General features: G+C 41.0%; 1 pseudogene; it reads left to right on the plus strand.

Moving 5' to 3' along the window:
- Window positions 1-17,007, plus strand: part of LOC117512852 — a 421,938-nt pseudogene that overhangs the window by 390,369 nt on the left and 14,562 nt on the right.

Consider the following 17,007-nt stretch of genomic DNA (forward strand, 5'->3'; position numbering starts at 1 on the left):
CAAACTGGAAGGACGTCATGCTTAGTCACATGGTGACATACTGAGAAGGTGCTCAGAGGAACATTTCAGTGATTCACTTGCTACTTAGACAGAAGAAAAGGAAGACAAGAGAGATGTGGAATGGTGGGTGGTCATCTCCCTTGTTATTATACTTCACACTTTCACTGAAGTGAGGGGCTTGTTCTTCATCCCTTCACTGCAGTGCAGTAGCCTAGTTTTGAAGAGAACAGCGTTGCACCCGCATACCAAGATGCACTCAGCTAGGCTCAGCTGGGAGCTCCGGGGTGTTGTCCTTTTTTTGTGATGATGCATATGTACGATTTGTGTGCATGTGTATTTGTTGCATAAAAGGTGGCAGGAGATCACAGCCTCTGCAGCTAAAAGTAGAGATGCTGCAGGGCTTTCCTCGTGTTACCAAACACCAGGATTAGGCTAGACTTCACTCTGAGCCAGAGGCATAAACTCCTTTATGTTGACAGCAGGGCAGAGAAATGAAAAAGGAAATTATTTGGCACTGCACCCTGTTCAGGGTTTAACTGTGGAAATGAGAAAAAAAATGCCTTACCTCTTGAAATTGACTGCAATCATTACCTGGAGAGAAATTGTCCAGGACTGTCATTAGAGGGTTAATAGCAGTGTATTTGCCAAACTAGCAGGTCAGAACAGATGCATCTGCCTATGTGATTTCTAAAATCTCTTCAGTAGCACACCTTCATGTATGGTTTGCTGAGTTGTATATGTTTGTTTTAAAAGGCAGAGAGTGTAAGTGTTCACTGTGTGTCAACTACAGCAAGCAGGCTGGCATGTTCAGTCCAGAAAAATGCATGTTTTTCCACTGGGTTAGGGTCACCTTTGGCTCCCATGTAAATAAATGTTGTTACTGTATTATAGTGCCCCCTTCTGGTTGACTTGTATACTGGTTGAGAGCGGGGTCAAGGAGGCATTCTTTTGTAAAACGTTTGAAACCCAGCCTTAACCGTGGAGGGGGTCTGAGACATGCTTTTATCCCCTGTTTACCATGGGATACATCAGGTTTCAAGGGTTTCCGTCTTTTTGTTCATGGTAATGAGTCATTCATGTTATCAAGGGAGCCATCAGAAAGGGCATCCATCCAATCTTAGAGGGACAGCTATCCTGTCATTAGGTGTGCTAACTAGAGCACAATAGTTGCTAATTAGGAGCTATTGTTTAGTCACTAGCCTATAGCAGGTCTGCCTCTCAGTAGGAGGGGTCTGGTTAGGTTTAAAACTCCAGCTTTTGTTGGCTTCTGTTTTATTCTTCTCTACAAGAGTCAGACAGAAGTCAGACTTCCAGAGCAAGAATTTTAGCTGAGGAAGCTTCTGCGATTTAAGCGAAACGTCCTCGCGTCAAACAACCCAGTCCAGTCGAAGATTCAAGCTTCTCTACTATGGAAACCACCTGGAACTGAGAGCCTACACAGAAATAATGGTTCACTGAGAAAGCAATGCCTACCAGTGGTTCATAGACCTGGTCCCCAGGATCCAGAGCACGGCACATGTTCTAGTTGACACAGAGAGAGGTCTTCAGCAGATGATAGATAAAATCAGGCCAAGTGTGGAAAGGCATGGCATGAAGATAAACAAGAAAAAGACAGTGCAGTCTATTTTACTGCAACTTTGATCTTTACCCCCTTGTTTTCTTTTCCACTAATTGTTGACGGTCTCCCCACTGAGTTTGGGGTGCTTGAGATTTCTTCTTGTAATGAAAATATTAGGGTAATTTTCCTTGTCACTGTCACCATTGGGCATGCTCATCTATCGTGCCTTGAGATGATTTAGAAGAAGGACCTTTGTTGCCGTTATACATACATACAATAAAATTTGTCCCCTGCATTTAACCATCCTAATTACAGTTAGACCCAATCCAACCACTCGGAGCAGTGGGCAGCCACAGTTCGGTGCCCAGGTACCATCTCCAGATGTAGAGACACTACCTTGATCAAGAGCAGACAAAGTAGCAGACCCTAATTAACATGTTGTTGATAGTGGACAGAAACCCACAGAGCCAACCGTAATTCTTGTGATATTACCGTATTTGGCACTGTACAACTTTAATTTCAAGAAACTGGCTAACAAAGACCTGACCGTGGAAGTGAGTAAGATTGGGGGGTCCATTTAATTCCATTTAATCAGGTTCCAGATAGGGTCCTGTTCTAGTCTTGCATCAGTTGACTTGAACAGTGTGAGCAGTGCTGATACCATTATTTGTCATATTCTTATCAACAGAACAATGATGATATTGTTTATCCTTTAATTTTTATTTTTAAGAGCATGTAAAAGACAAATATTAGGAGGTAAAATCTAAACTTTTGTTTGCATTACACTTAAAAAAAAAAAAAAAAAAAGTTTTAGCTTTTGTGCGTCACATTGTTACCGCTGTCCCCATGTCTGATTCTATTTGAATCACGCTGTATTTTGCAGCAGATCAAAATATTCTTTGGTTCTTTTGAGTCTGACCTATTTAAAAAAAAAAACATTTAAATCATAAATAGAAGTACAGCTGCTCTCTCATCTATCAATTACATTTTTTCCATTTCTCTCCCTACAGGCCAGACATCTCCTGTGAAATCACTAAAACCGGTAAGTTGAAGTAAATCCTTGTAACCGCTCATCCGACCTATTTACTGAAGTAAAGAAAATACTGATGAGAAACTGCTGCTGAATATTTACACAGCAAATGTTTTTCACTTTGTCTCAGTTGTGCACAAGCAGCACTCTGCGGGAGTGCACTGTTGTGAGTGCGTTATACAGGAAGCCCTGTTCAGCAAGACTTATTTCTGGAAATGTGTGTGCGCAACATAAACTTAAATCAACTTAACATCCCTCTGTGCACGGGTGATTAAGATGATGTGCTGTGTTCAGGAGGTTGATCCTGTATTGCAGTACTATTAAATAAAGCAGAGCTGACTCGGCAAACAGGCTTGCTCATGCAGTTTTGTTGATTTAAAACAGACTCTGTGTGTGTTTGACATAATGTTTAAAATTAAGGGCAGCTCAGTCCTCCTATAAGTTGTAACCCTGGAGGGCTTGTGTGTTATGAATAGATGCTAAGCGTGACATTGAAAACATGGTTTGTCTTGTGACGGCTCCTGACAGATCTCTTTTCTGTGTTATAGAGCACCGCCCCCATGTCTCAGGCCCCATCACAGCAAACTCTCCAACAAACACACCATCCTGCACCCCAGCAGCTGCCACAGCCAATCCACTCTGCCTGCAGCACAGCTTCAGCATCAGGAGATAATCAGCAGCACGGAGACCCTCAGCCAGCCAGACGTATCCCCAAATCCCGTTCTGGTCTCTGCCAATACCCTGCGCTCCTCCTCACCAAAACCAGACGCATCTGAGCTCTACCTGAAGTCCAAGGCCATGTTGGACAGCAAGCGTAAGTGGACATGAGTGCTTTTAGTGCTTGAAACTTGGGCCTCCTCCTTTTTATTAAACAGGCCTACTTATTACCTCTAAGCAAATTTAATCAAGAATTCAAGACCTTCTATAACATACAACCTGGAGCTGCTTTTCATCTTCTGTATTTATTCCACTTCTTATTTTGCCAAAAGCAATAAACGGCTGTCACAATTTCATGGACCATAACCTCTGTCAATTTGTTCTGATCTGTTTTAACACTCTAAATCCCAGTGGCATTCATTTTATCATAAGCTGGACAAGCAGCAGTGGCCAGTAGACCTAAACTTTGAAAACCATGTAAATTCCACCTCACCTGCCTCCTAATTTCCATCATGCATGTGATGATAAGATTATTCCCTGAAACAAAGCCAGAAAACAAAGTTGTTTCTTGGATTGATGAAGTGCATTAAAGGTCCTTTTAATTTAATGAGTTTCAAGATGACAGCATTTATTGTTTTTGAGTAATTGGGTCCTGCAACCCGGTCCCCAGATAAGCGGTTGAAGATGAGTGAGTTATTGTGTTAATCTGGAGGGGATGGGCTCATCTGTTTATTCACTCACTGCATTTTCAAGGGGAGATGCCTTGGCTTTCTGAAGCCTAGGCTATAGAGCAATAAAAATCAATACCCTCAAATTTAAGTAAATATGTACAACCCCTGGCAAAAATTATGGAATCACCGGCCTCGGAGGATGTTCATTCAGTTGTTTAATTTTGTAGAAAAAAAGCAGATCACAGACATGACACAAAACTAAAGTCATTTCAAATGGCAACTTTCTGGCTTTAAGAAACACAATAAGAATCAGGAAAAAAATTGTGGCAGTCAGTAACGGTTACTTTTTTTAGACCAAGCAGAGGGAAAAAAATATGGAATCACTCAATTCTGAGGAAAAAATTATGGAATCATGAAAAACAAAAGAACGCTCCAACACATCACTAGTATTTTGTTGCACCACCTCTGGCTTTTATAACAGCTTGCAATCTCTGAGGCATGGACTTAATGAGTGACAAACAGTACTCTTCATCAATCTGGCTCCAACTTTCTCTGATTGCTGATTCTGCAGATCAGCTTTGCAGGTTGGAGTCTTGTCATGGACCATTTTTCTTCAACTTCCGCCAAAGATTTTCAATTGGATTAAGATCCGGACTATTTGCAGGCCATGACATTGACCCTATGTGTCGTTTTCCAAGGAATGTTTTCAAAGTTTTGCTCTATGGCAAGATGCATTATCATCTTGAAAAATGATTTCATCATCCCCAAACATCCTTTCAATTGATGGGATAAGAAAAGTGTCCAAATATCAATGTAAACTTGTGCATTTATTGATGATGTAATGACAGCCATCTCCCCAGTGCCTTTACCTGACATGCAGCCCCATATCATCAATGACTGTGGAAATTTACATGTTCTCTTCAGGCAGTCATCTTTATAAATCTCATTGGAACGGCACCAAACAAAAGTTCCAGCATCATCACCTTGCCCGATGCAGATTCGAGATTCATCACTGAATATGACTTTCATCCAGTCATCCACAGTCAACTTCAACTTCAACTTTTTTTTCTTATATAGCGCCAAATCACAACAAACAGTTGTCCCAAGGCGCTCCATATTGTAAGGCAAGGCCATATAATAATTATGAAAAACCCCAACGGTCAAAACGACCCCCTATGAGCAAGCACTTGGCCACAGTGGGAAGGAAAAAACTCCCTTTTAACAGGAAGAAACCTCCAGCAGAACCAGGCTCAGGGAGGGGCAGTCTTCTGCTGAGACTGGTTGGGGCTGAGGGAAAAAAACAGGAAAAAGACATGCCGTGAAGGGGGGCAGAGATCGATCACTAATGATTAAATGCAGAGTGATGCATACGGAGCAAAAAGAAAAAGAAACAGTGCATCATGGGAACCCCCCCACAATCTATGTCTAAAGCAGCATAACCAAGGGATGGTCCAGGGTCACCCGATCCAGCCCTAACTATAAGCCTTAGCGAAAAGGAAAGTTCAAGCCTAATCTTAAAAGTAGAGAGGGTATCTGTCTCCCTGATCTGAATTGGGAGCTGGTTCCACAGGAGAGGAGCCTGAAAGCTGAAGGCTCTGCCTCCCATTCTACTCTTACAAACCCTAGGAACTACAAGTAAGCCCGCAGTCTGAGAGCGAAGCGCTCTAATGGGGTAATATGGTACTACGAGGTCCCTAAGATAAGATGGGACCTGATTATTCAAAACCTTATAAGTAAGAAGAAGAATTTTAAATTCTATTCTAGAATTAACAGGAAGCCAATGAAGAGAGGCCAACACGGGTGAGATATGCTCTCTCCTGCTAGTCCCCGTCAGTACTCTAGCTGCAGCATTCTGAACCAACTGAAGGCTTTTTAGGGAACTTTAGGACAACCTGATAATAATGAATTACAATAGTCCAGCCTAGAGGAAATAAATGCATGAATTAGTTTTTCAGCATCACTCTGAGACAAGACCTTCTGATTTTAGAGATATTGCGTAAATGCAAAAAGGCAGTCCTACATATTTGTTTAATATGCGCTTTGAATGACATATCCTGATCAAAAATGACTCCAAGATTTCTCACAGTATTACTAGAGATCAGGGAAATGCCATCCAGAGTAACGATCTGGTTAGACACCATGCTTCTAAGATTTGTGGGGCCAAGTACAATACCTTCAGTTTTATCTGAGTTTAAAAGCAGGAAATTAGAGGTCATCCATGTCTTTATGTCTGTAAGACAATCCTGCAGTTTAGCTAATTGGTGTGTGTCCTCTGGCTTCATGGATAGATAAAGCTGGGTATCATCTGCGTAACAATGAAAATTTAAGCAATACCATCTAATAATACTGCCCTAAGGGAAGCATGTATAAAGTGAATAAAATTGGTCCTAGCACAGAACCTTGTGGAACTCCATAATTAACTTTAGTCTGTGAAGAAGATTCCCCATTTACATGAACAACTGTAATTCTATTAGACAAATATGATTCAAACCACCGCAGCGCAGTGCCTTTAATACCTATGACATGCTCTAATCTCTGTAATAAAATTTTATGGTCAACAGTATCAAAGCAGCACTGAGGTCCAACAGAACAAGCACAGAGATAAGTCCACTGTCCGAAGCCATAAGAAGATCATTTGTAACCTTCACTAATGCTGTTTCTGTACTATGATGAATTCTAAAACCTGACTGAAACTCTTCAAATAGACCATTCCTCTGCAGGTGATCAGTTAGCTGTTTTACAACTACCCTCTCAAGAATCTTTGAGAGAAAAGGAAGGTTGGAGATGGCCTATAATTAGCTAAGATAGCTGGGTCAAGTGATGGCTTTTTAGTAATGGTTTAATTACTGCCACCTTAAAGGCCTGTGGTACATAACCAACTAACAAAGATAGATTGATCATATTTAAGATTGAAGCATTAATAATGGTAGGACTTCCTTGAGCAGCCTGGCAGGAATGGGGTCTAATAACATGTTGATGGTTTGGATGAAGTAACTAATGAAAATAACTCAGACAGAACAATCGGAGAGAAAGAGTCTAACCAATACCGGCATCACTGAAAGCAGCCAAAGATAACGATACATCTTTGGGATGGTTATGAGTAATTTTTTCTCTAATAGTCAAAATTTTGTTAGCAAAGAAAGTCATGAAGTCATTACTAGTTAAAGTTAATGGAATACTCAGCGCAATAGAGCTCTGACTCTTTGTCAGCTGGCTACAGGCTGAAAAGAAACCTGAGGTTATTCTTATTTTCTTCAATTAGTGATGAGTAGAAAGATGTCCTAGCTTTACGGAGGGCTTTTTTTATAGAGCAACAAACTCTTTTCCAGGCTAAGTGAAGATCTTCTAAATTAGTGAGACGCCATTTCCTCTCCAACGTACGGGTTATCTGCTTTAAGCTACGACTTTGTGAGTTATACCACGGAGTCAGACACTTCTGATTTAAAGCGCTCTTTTTCAGAGGAGCTACAGCATCCAAAGTTGTCTTCAAAGAGGATGTAAAACTATTGACGAGATACTCTAACTCCCTTACAGAGTTTAGGTAGCTACTCTGCTCTGTGTTGGTATATGACATTAGAGAACATAAGAAGGAATCATATCCTTAAACCTAGTTACAGCGCTTTCTGAAAGACTTCTAGTGTAATGAAACTTATTCCCCACTGCAGGGTAGTCCATCAGGGTAAATGTAAATGTTATTAAAAAATGATCAGACAGAAGGGAGTTTTCAGGGAATACTGTTAAGTCTTCTATTTCCATACCATAAGTCAGAACAAGATCTAAGATATGATTAAAGTGGTGGGTGGACTCATTTACTTTTTGAGCAAAGCCGATAGAGTCTAATAATAGATTAAATGCAGTGTTGAGGCTGTCATTCTCAGCATCTGTGTGGATGTTAAAATCGCCCACTATAATTATCTTATCTGAGCTAAGCACTAAGTCAGACAAAAGGTCTGAAAATTCACAGAGAAACTCACAGTAACGACCAGGTGGACGATAGATAATAACAAATAAAACTGGTTTTTGGGACTTCCAATTTGGATAGACAAGACTAATAGAGAAAGTTTTCAAATGAATTAAAGCTCTGTCTAGGTTTTTGATTAATTAATAAGCTGGAATGGAAGATTGCTGCTAATCCTCCGCCACGGCCCGTGCTACGAGCATTCTGACAGTTAGTGTGACTCGGGGGTGTTGACTCATTTAAACTAACATATTCATCCTGCTGTAACCAGGTTTCTGTTAGGCAGAATAAATCAATACGTTGATCAATTATTATATCATTTACCAACAGGGACTTAGAAGAGAGAGACCTAATGTTTAATAGACCACATTTAACTGTTTTAGTCTGTGGTGCAATTGAAGGTGCTATATTATTTTTCTTTTTGAATTTTTATGCTTAAATAGATTTTTGCGGTTAATTGGTGGTCTGGGAGCAGGCACCGTCTCTACGGGGATGGGGTAATGAGGGGATGGCAGGGGGAGAGAAGCTGCAGAGAGGTGTATAAGACCACAGCTCTGCCTCCTGGTCCCAACGCTGGACAGTCACAGTTTGGAGGATCCAAGAAAATTGGCCAGATTTCTAGAAATGAGAGCTGCTCCATCCAAAGTGGGATGGATGCCGTCTCTCCTAACAAGACCAGGTCTTTCCCAGAAGCTTTGCCAATTATCAATGAAGCCCACCTCATTTTTTGGACACCACTCAGACAGCCAGCAATTCAAGGAGAACATGCGGCTAAACATGTCACTCCCGGTCTGATTGGGGAGGGGCCCAGAGAAAACAACAGAGTCCGACATTGTCTTTGCAAAGTTACACACCGATCCAATGTTAATTTTAGTGACCTCCGATTGGCGTAACCGAGTGTCATTACTGCCGACGTGAATTACAATCTTACCAAATTTACGCTTAGCCTTAGCCAGCAATTTCAAATGTCCTTCGATGTCGCCTGCTCTGGCCCCCGGAAGACAATTGACAATGGTTGCTGGTGTCACTAACTTCACATTTCTCAAAACAGAGTCGCCAATAACCAGAGTTTGATCCTCGGCGAGTGTATCGTCGAGTGGGGAAAAACGGTTAGAGATGTGAACGGGTTGACGGTGTACACGGGGCTTCTGTTTAGGGCTACGCTTCCTCCTCACAGTCACCCAGTCAGCCTGCTTTCCCGACTGCCCGGGATCTGCCAGGGGGGAACTAACGGCGGCTAAGCTACCTTGGTCCGCACCGACTACAGGGGCCTGGCTAGCTGTAGAATTTTCCACGGTGCGGAGCCGAGTCTCCAATTCGCCCAGCCTGGCCTCCAAAGCTACGAATAAGCTGCACTTATTACAAGTACCGTTACTGCTAAAGGAGGCCGAGGAATTAAACATTTCACACCCAGAGCAGAAAAGTACGGGAGAGACAGGAGAAGCCGCCATGCTAAATCGGCTAAGAGCTAGTAGCTACGCAACCTAGCGGATTCCTAAAAACACACAAAGTGAATAATGTGTAAATAATTTAGAGGTGATTCAGCAGAAGGAGTGCCCCAATCAAGGCACCAAACAGGCCATGAAGCAGCACAGGCAACGCACGACAACAGCGAACGCACGACAACGGTGCTAAAATAAAATAAAAATCGACTAAACACGCTGTGGAGCAGCACAGATAACGCACGACAACAGTGGTAAAAAAAAAATAAATAAATAAAAATAAAAAATAAAAAAAATAATAATAATAAAAACGAAAGCGTTAGCAAGCTAGTTAGCTTGCCAACGCTGATGAAAGTTAGCTGATAAAAGTGCTCCGTCGCAATGTTTCGATCGTTAGAGGTCTTCCTTAGGCGTTGGAGCACAGTAAAAAAGTAAAAAAAAAAAAAAAAAGTAAAAAGTCTTGAAAAAGACTGTTAATTCAAGTCCAAAGCAGCAGGTAGCAGTCTCTGTGTAAACAGTCCCAACAGAGAGCCAAAATTGAAATGCAATCTCACTCCGAAGACCAAGTAGAGCACCAAGATGAGAGTCCATGATTGCTTTTCCTTAGCCCATTGTAACCTTGTTTTTTTCTGTTTAAGTGTTAATGATGGCTTTCGTTTAGCTTTTCTGTATGTAAATCCAATTTCCTTTAGGCGGTTTCTTACAGTTCGGTCACAGACGTTGACTCTAGTTTCCTCCCATTCATTCCTCATTTGTTTTGTTGTGCATTTTCAATTTTTGAGACATATTGCTTTAAGTTTTCTGTCTTGATGCTTTAATGTCTTCCTTGGTCTACCAGTATGTTTGCCTTTAACAACCTTCCCATGTTGTTTGTATTTGGTCCAGAGTTTAGACACAGCTGACTGTGAACAACCAACATCTTTTGCAACATTGCGTGATGATTTACCCTCTTTTAAGAGTTTGATAATCCTCTCCTTTGTTTCAATTGACATCTCTCGTGTTGGAGCCATGATTCATGTCAGTCCACTTGGTGCAACAGCTCTCCAAAGTGTGATCACTCCTTTTTAGATGCAGACTAACGAGCAGATCTGATATGATGCAGGTGTTAGTTTTGGGGATGAAAATTTACAGGGTGATTCCATAATTTTTTCCTCAGAATTGAGTGATTTCATATTTTTTTCCCTCTGCTTGGTCTAAAAAAGTAACCGTTACTGACTGCCACAATTTTTTTTCTTGATTTCTTATAGTGTTTCTTAAAGCCAGAAAGTTGCCATTTGAAATGACTTTAGTTTTGTGTCATGTCTGTGATCTGCTTTTTTTCTACAAAATTAAACAACTGAATGAACATCCTCCGAGGCCGGTGTTTCCATAATTTTTACCAGGGGTTGTAGAGTGCTCAGATGAATCTTCATTTCAGAACTGCCTTACCTGTATTATGTACCACAAGTGCACAACATTGTGTTGCCTGGCTGACTCTACAGATGGCTTGATGTGTCTTATCTTTCAAGTCCATTCTAATTAAGATTTTCACTTTGTGCAGCTCCTAATACCAAGGACCTAGATGTATTCATCAAAAGGCACCAAGAGTCAGGATTTGGTTTCAGAGTTCTTGGAGGCGAGGGGCCAGATCAGCCGGTAAGTAGCAGCGCAACAAGATGGACTGGTGCTTTAAAAACAGGCTTGGCATTCTCTTTGAATCTGTAACCTGCTGATACTAAAGAGACACAAATCATTACTTGAGCTGTGTTAGTTCAGTAGTATCAGCTTCTGCTGTTGATGTGGGACAAACAAGTGTCTGTGACAGAAGAAAAAAAGCAACAGGTTGCATTTAAGCATCAAATGCTCAAGGTAACTGAGCGCATTTCAAGTTATTATTATGGCAGTTGAGTCTTTGTGCCAAAATGACTTAAATCAGTGTGTCACACTGTTGCTTTTGAATGTTCTTGAATTCACAGGTTTACATCGGTGCCATTGTGCCGCTCGGTGCAGCTGAGAAGGACGGGCGTTTGCGTGCAGGGGATGAGCTGCTTTGTATTGATGGTGTGCCAGTGAAGGGTAAATCTCACAAACAAGTGTTGGAACTGATGACCAATGCTGCTCGAAACGGTCAAGTCATGCTCACAGTCCGTAGGAAACTGCCACACACAGGTGGGTCTATCTCGGAATGTTGAACTAGCCTCACTCTCATGATACTTGCAGCTTTTAAACATCATTGCTCCTTTAATAACTTGATGTGATATACTAGAGGAGTAGCTCTGAGCAGAAGCTTTGATCTGGGATTTTTTTTTTAATTCTAATCTTTAAATTTGTGCAACAATGTCCTTGGGGATAAGTATGACCAGAATAGACTTTTAGGATGGTGTTTTATTCTCTCAAAGCATTTTCTTGAAATCAAAACTAACATTTTTGTTTAAGGTTTCATATAATACAGACTAATGTGAATAAAATACTGCCCTCTTAACAGAATCAAAAAGAAAAATTATAGAGGTAACGCTACAGTGTGTAGGATTTAGTGTCACCTAGTGGTGAGGTTGTAGGTTGCATTTTGCTGTCACCAGACAATTTTGTTTCCCTTCACTATTTGCTTCTTTGGTGATGGGGATTGATGCTTTCTTGCTTTTTCTTGTAATAAGTAATATGGATGATATTCCACAAAAATGAGGCTTCTGAATGTTGTTAGTCTGCATTAGCAACCACTGATTCCTCTCCTTTTTCTTTGGTTTTCTGGCCACACTGCAAAATGTGAAAGGCAAAGTATGTCTCTATTGGACTACTGTATCGACATGGTGGAGCAACATGACGGTCTCCATGAGGGGCCGGTTCCCATGTAGACATGGAGGGTTCAGTCTAAATATAAAAACACATTGATTAGTAGTTGCATGTAAGGAACAGATGGTTATGAATATGCTATATATCATTTCTGCTGATAAAAACCACTAAGTCCTACACACTAGCTTTAAAAAGATAAATTACAAAGGGGGAGGGCTTAGATTTATTAGGCGGAGACTTCTTGTTTTATGTTCATATGTTGATTTTGGTTGGGTTGTGTGAAGGCCAGTGACAGATCAGATGGTGGATATGATTTACATTTCAGAGAGATGGAAAAAAAGAGAAATATGCTGAGTGTTCTTTTGCAATAACATGAATCCCTGCTGCACTGAAGCTTGTTTACCCCCACAAATAACCACTCCAGAATACTACGTACTTTTTCAAATGACTTTGGATCTGATGTATTGCAACGACAGCCTTGATTATGTTGCAGAAATTAGCCATCAGCTTTTTAAGTATTTGTGTTTTTCAAAGTAGAGCTTTAAAAAGAGACTCCTTGGTGTCATGTGACCAGTCAGATACAGCAACGTAACTGAAGAAAGGATGATGGGAGATCAGCTTGTCTTACACACAGCTAGTTTTGAAGGATTTCATCTGGCATTCTGCAGTTTTGATGTGTATTTTCGCATCCTTGGTCTTTTGTGTTTTAATTATTTATTTTTCATAACACTAAATGTAAAAATGAGGTTCTTCAATATCATTCAGAAACTATAAAATATGACAAATATGCCTTCTTAAATATAACACAGTCATCACTTCATTTATAGACTGTTGGCTTTCTGAGTCATAGGATTACTGGGACTGTGGGATCAGCTGCTTGGCTCAAGGGTTTCAGTTGATTGTTGTATAAATCCATTTGTGTGTAAATAGTCCAAATTGTGATGTGTTTGTACTGTGTCAGAACATACAATATGAAGGCAAAAGATGTCTGAAGATATCTATGGCAAATCTCAGTGAGCGTAACCTCTGGAGGACTTTACAAACTTCAGCGGCAGCAAGTGGACAAATTGTGTATACAGGAGCCGTAGCCCTGTTACTTTAACTCAAGTGAAGGACTTCCTGTTGAAAGAAATCTTTTATTAAGACATTTCAACTCAGGTTTGCTAGCAAGTGTGTTTGAGACCCTGAAGTTATGAAAACAGAAATGAGGTCTTTGGACATCAGCCTAAATACCATATTAGATAAAAAAAAAAAAAAGAATACATATGTACAGAATAACAGAAATTTCAAATTGAGTTCTTGCTGACAAAACAACTTTAACCTACATTAATATTATCTGACATGGCTGAATTTTCACTTGGCTAATTTATTTATAAATGCTTAGCAGGCGTGGTGGCCAAGTGGTTAGTCAGCTTGATATCAGTGCGGAAGCTTCCGGGTTCAAATGCCCCTGCGCCATTTCTCCATGTAATGTGAGGGTGCATCAGGAAGGGCGTCCATCGTAAAACCTGCACCAAAATCAACATGCAAATCCACCTTGGATCTGCTGTGGTGACCCCGAGTAAAAACAAGGGAACAGCTGAAGGGACTTACTTACTAATTTATTTATAAATACTTAATTTTGTTCTTGTTAAATATTTAGCATTCATCTGACTCATTCTGATGCTCATCCACTGTTGTAGCTTGTCTTTTCAAATTTGCATTCTTTAACTGTCTATTGAAAGGGCAAAAGTGAAGGAGAGGGGGAAAAAGTGGAAAAATTGTGTCAAGCTGCACTTTTGCTAATCTGTATTGTTTTTACTGTGCAATAAAACTTGAATTGCCCCTTAGTGATAGTTTTCTTCAATCTTGTAATTACAAATACCAAATTATTGAAAGTCTGTGTTCCTATCCTGTTTAAAACAGTTATAAATCATGTTTCACTTAATAAAATTAAAAAAGATTAAATTGCAAAATCATCTGGCTCACATAGTAACAACGTTGTATAGCCATAGGCTACAGTTACTAGTCAAGTTAACATATATATAAAATGAATGGAGAGCTACAGGGTGACCCCCCACCAAAAAAGCCAAACCATAAAATTTGTAATAAATCCTACAAAGGTCTTAAACTTCAGTCTACATACGATTATTCCACAAAGTTTCAGTTATCTTGGTTGCTTTGCATAAATGTCGTGTTCTTTCAAAATTATGCTCCAAATGGTATGATTTGTTGTTCCTTGGTAGAGAAGTTTGAATCTTCGACTGGACTGGGTTGCTTGACGCGAGGATGTTTCGCTTCAAATCGCAGAAGCTTCCTCAGCTAAAATCCTTGCTCTGGAAGTCTGACTTCTGTCTGACTCTTGTAGATAAGAATAAAACAGAAGCCAACAAAAGCTGGAGTTTTAAACCTAACCAGACCCCTCCTACTGAGAGGCAGACTGCTATAGGCTAGTGACTAAACAATAGCTCTAATTAGCAACTATTGAGCTGTAGTTAGCACACCTAATGGCAGGACAGCTGTCCCTCTAACGATGGGATGGATGCCTTTCTGATGGCTCCCTTGATGACGTGAATGACTCATTACCATGAACAAAAGACTGAAACTCCTTTGACCTGAGTACCCCATTGTAAACAGGGGATAAAGTGTGTCTCAGACTCCCTCCCTGGTTAAGGCTGGGTTTAAAACGTTTCACAAAGAATGCTTCCTTGACCCCTCTCTCAAACCATTTCTTCTCTCTGGCTAATATTTTAACTTCCTTGTCCTCAAACATGTGGTTAGTGTCTTTAAGGTGGAGGTGAACCGCAGACTGAGGTCCACTGGCGCCCTCTCTGCGGTGCTGGTATAGCCTTTTGTGTAAAGGTTACTTCATTTCACCTATGTAGTGTTCGTTACAGTTTTCCTGACATCTGATAGAATACACTACATTGCTCTGTTTGTAACTAGGGATCATGTCCTTAGGGTGAACTAATTTCTGTCTCAAGCTGTTAACCAGTTTAAAGTAAACTGGGATTTTGTGCTGTCTGAAGATCCTCTGTAGTTTTTCCCCTACTCCTGCTAAATAAGGGAGAGACACTCTTCTTCTTGTCTCCGTCTCCTGTCTATCTGGTCTCTTTGTTCTCTGGGACTTCTGCACTTTGTCCAGGGACCATCGTGGGTACCCACATACTGTGAGGGCTTTCCGGACAAGTTGTTGTTCAGACTTCCAGAGCAAGAATTTTAGCTGAGGAAGCTTCTGCGATTTGAAGCGAAACGTCCTCGCGTCAAGCAACCCAGTCCAGTCGAAGATTCAAGCTTCTCTACTATGGAAACCACCTGGACAACTGAGAGCCTACACAGAAACATTGTTCCTTGGTTGACCAAGACATGTTGTGGAAGACAATTGGAACAACAGTCTCCCTCAACATGTGTTGGTCCTTTGGACCAGTTTTATGGGTTGATTTTGGGGGGGTCACCCTGTATTTCTGGTCACAGTACTGTCACTGTCACTGCTAAAAGTCTCTGTTGTTGAGTTGGAAGAATGCTCCTCAGTCTTGTTTGAGCTGAACGAAACATGCAAAAGCACAATAGTACTGAATTAATTGTCTGCACTGTATTGCTGTTAATGCAAAAACAATGTTTAATTTAAGCAAGTCTATTTGGCAATTGCTTTACGGAATACATAGAGTTTTCAAAAATGGTTTTGCTGATAAAAGTGGCAGTTCCTTTCTTCAACATAATTTACTTTTGAAGTTGACCCCATCCTGTTCGACGTGATTTAGAGACATGCAGCATCATGACCAGATGGCTGTTGTTTCAAACCCAGTTGTGTTTATACAATCTAAAGGTATTCCTTCATGTTTTTTTTGTGGTATCATTTGTCAGAAGGTGCTGGAGAGGACGAAAGCAGCCATCAGCCTGCCAATGTTAACAACTCTCCCAAGCTTCCTCATGTTGAGGCCCCAAATGCTGTCCAACATACCCAGTCCTCTCGACCAGAGTGCTTTGACATTACTCTACAGCGCAAAGACAATGAAGGCTTCGGCTTTGTGATCCTCACCTCTAAGAACAAGCCCCCACCTGGAGGTCAGAGGAACAAAAGTGCAGAATTTACAGTATAATCGTTCCTGTCTTGTGTTAAACCCAGTGAGTTGTGTGTTATTTGAGTTCTTGACACAATGTGAATTGGGTACAGCAGAATTTACAAATCAAATCAAATCAATTTTATTTATATAGCGCCAAATCACGACAAAACAGTCGCCCCAAGGCGCTTTATATGTAAGGCAAAAGCCATACAATAATTACAGAAAAACCCAACGGTCAAAAACGACCCCCTATGAGCAAGCACTTGGCGACAGTGGGAAGGAAAACTCCCTTTTAACAGGAAGAGACCTCCAGCAGAACCAGGCTCAGGGAGGGGCAGTCTTCTGCTGGGACTGGTTGGGGCTGAGGGGAGAGAATCAGGAAAAAGACATGCTGTGGAAGAGAGCAGAGATCAATCACTAATGTACAGGTAAGTGGATCCAGGAAAGTATTCACAGTGCTTCCTTTTTCACATTTTATGTACAGCTTTATTCCAAAATGGAGTAAATTCATTTTTTTCCCTCAAAAAGACCACTCTGGACCAGGTTTTCATCCAGGATGTCTTTGTACATCGCTGCATTCATCTTTCTCTCAATCCTGACTCGTCTCCCAGTTCCTAGCACAGAAAAACATCCCCACAGCATGATGCTGCCACCACCATGCTTCACTGTAGGAATGGTGCCTGGTTTCTTCCAATCATGATGCCTGACATTCACGCCAAAGAGTCAGTCTTTGTCTCATCAGACCGGAGAATTTTGTTTTGCATGGTCTGTGAGTCTTCAGGTGCCTTTTGGCAAATTCAGGTGAGTTGCCATGTGCCTTTTACTCAGGAGTGGCATCCATCTGGCCACTCTGCCATAGATGCCTGATTGGTGGATTGC

Source organism: Thalassophryne amazonica, chromosome 6 (assembly GCF_902500255.1).
Source record: "Thalassophryne amazonica chromosome 6, fThaAma1.1, whole genome shotgun sequence".
Classification (NCBI taxonomy): domain Eukaryota; kingdom Metazoa; phylum Chordata; class Actinopteri; order Batrachoidiformes; family Batrachoididae; genus Thalassophryne; species Thalassophryne amazonica.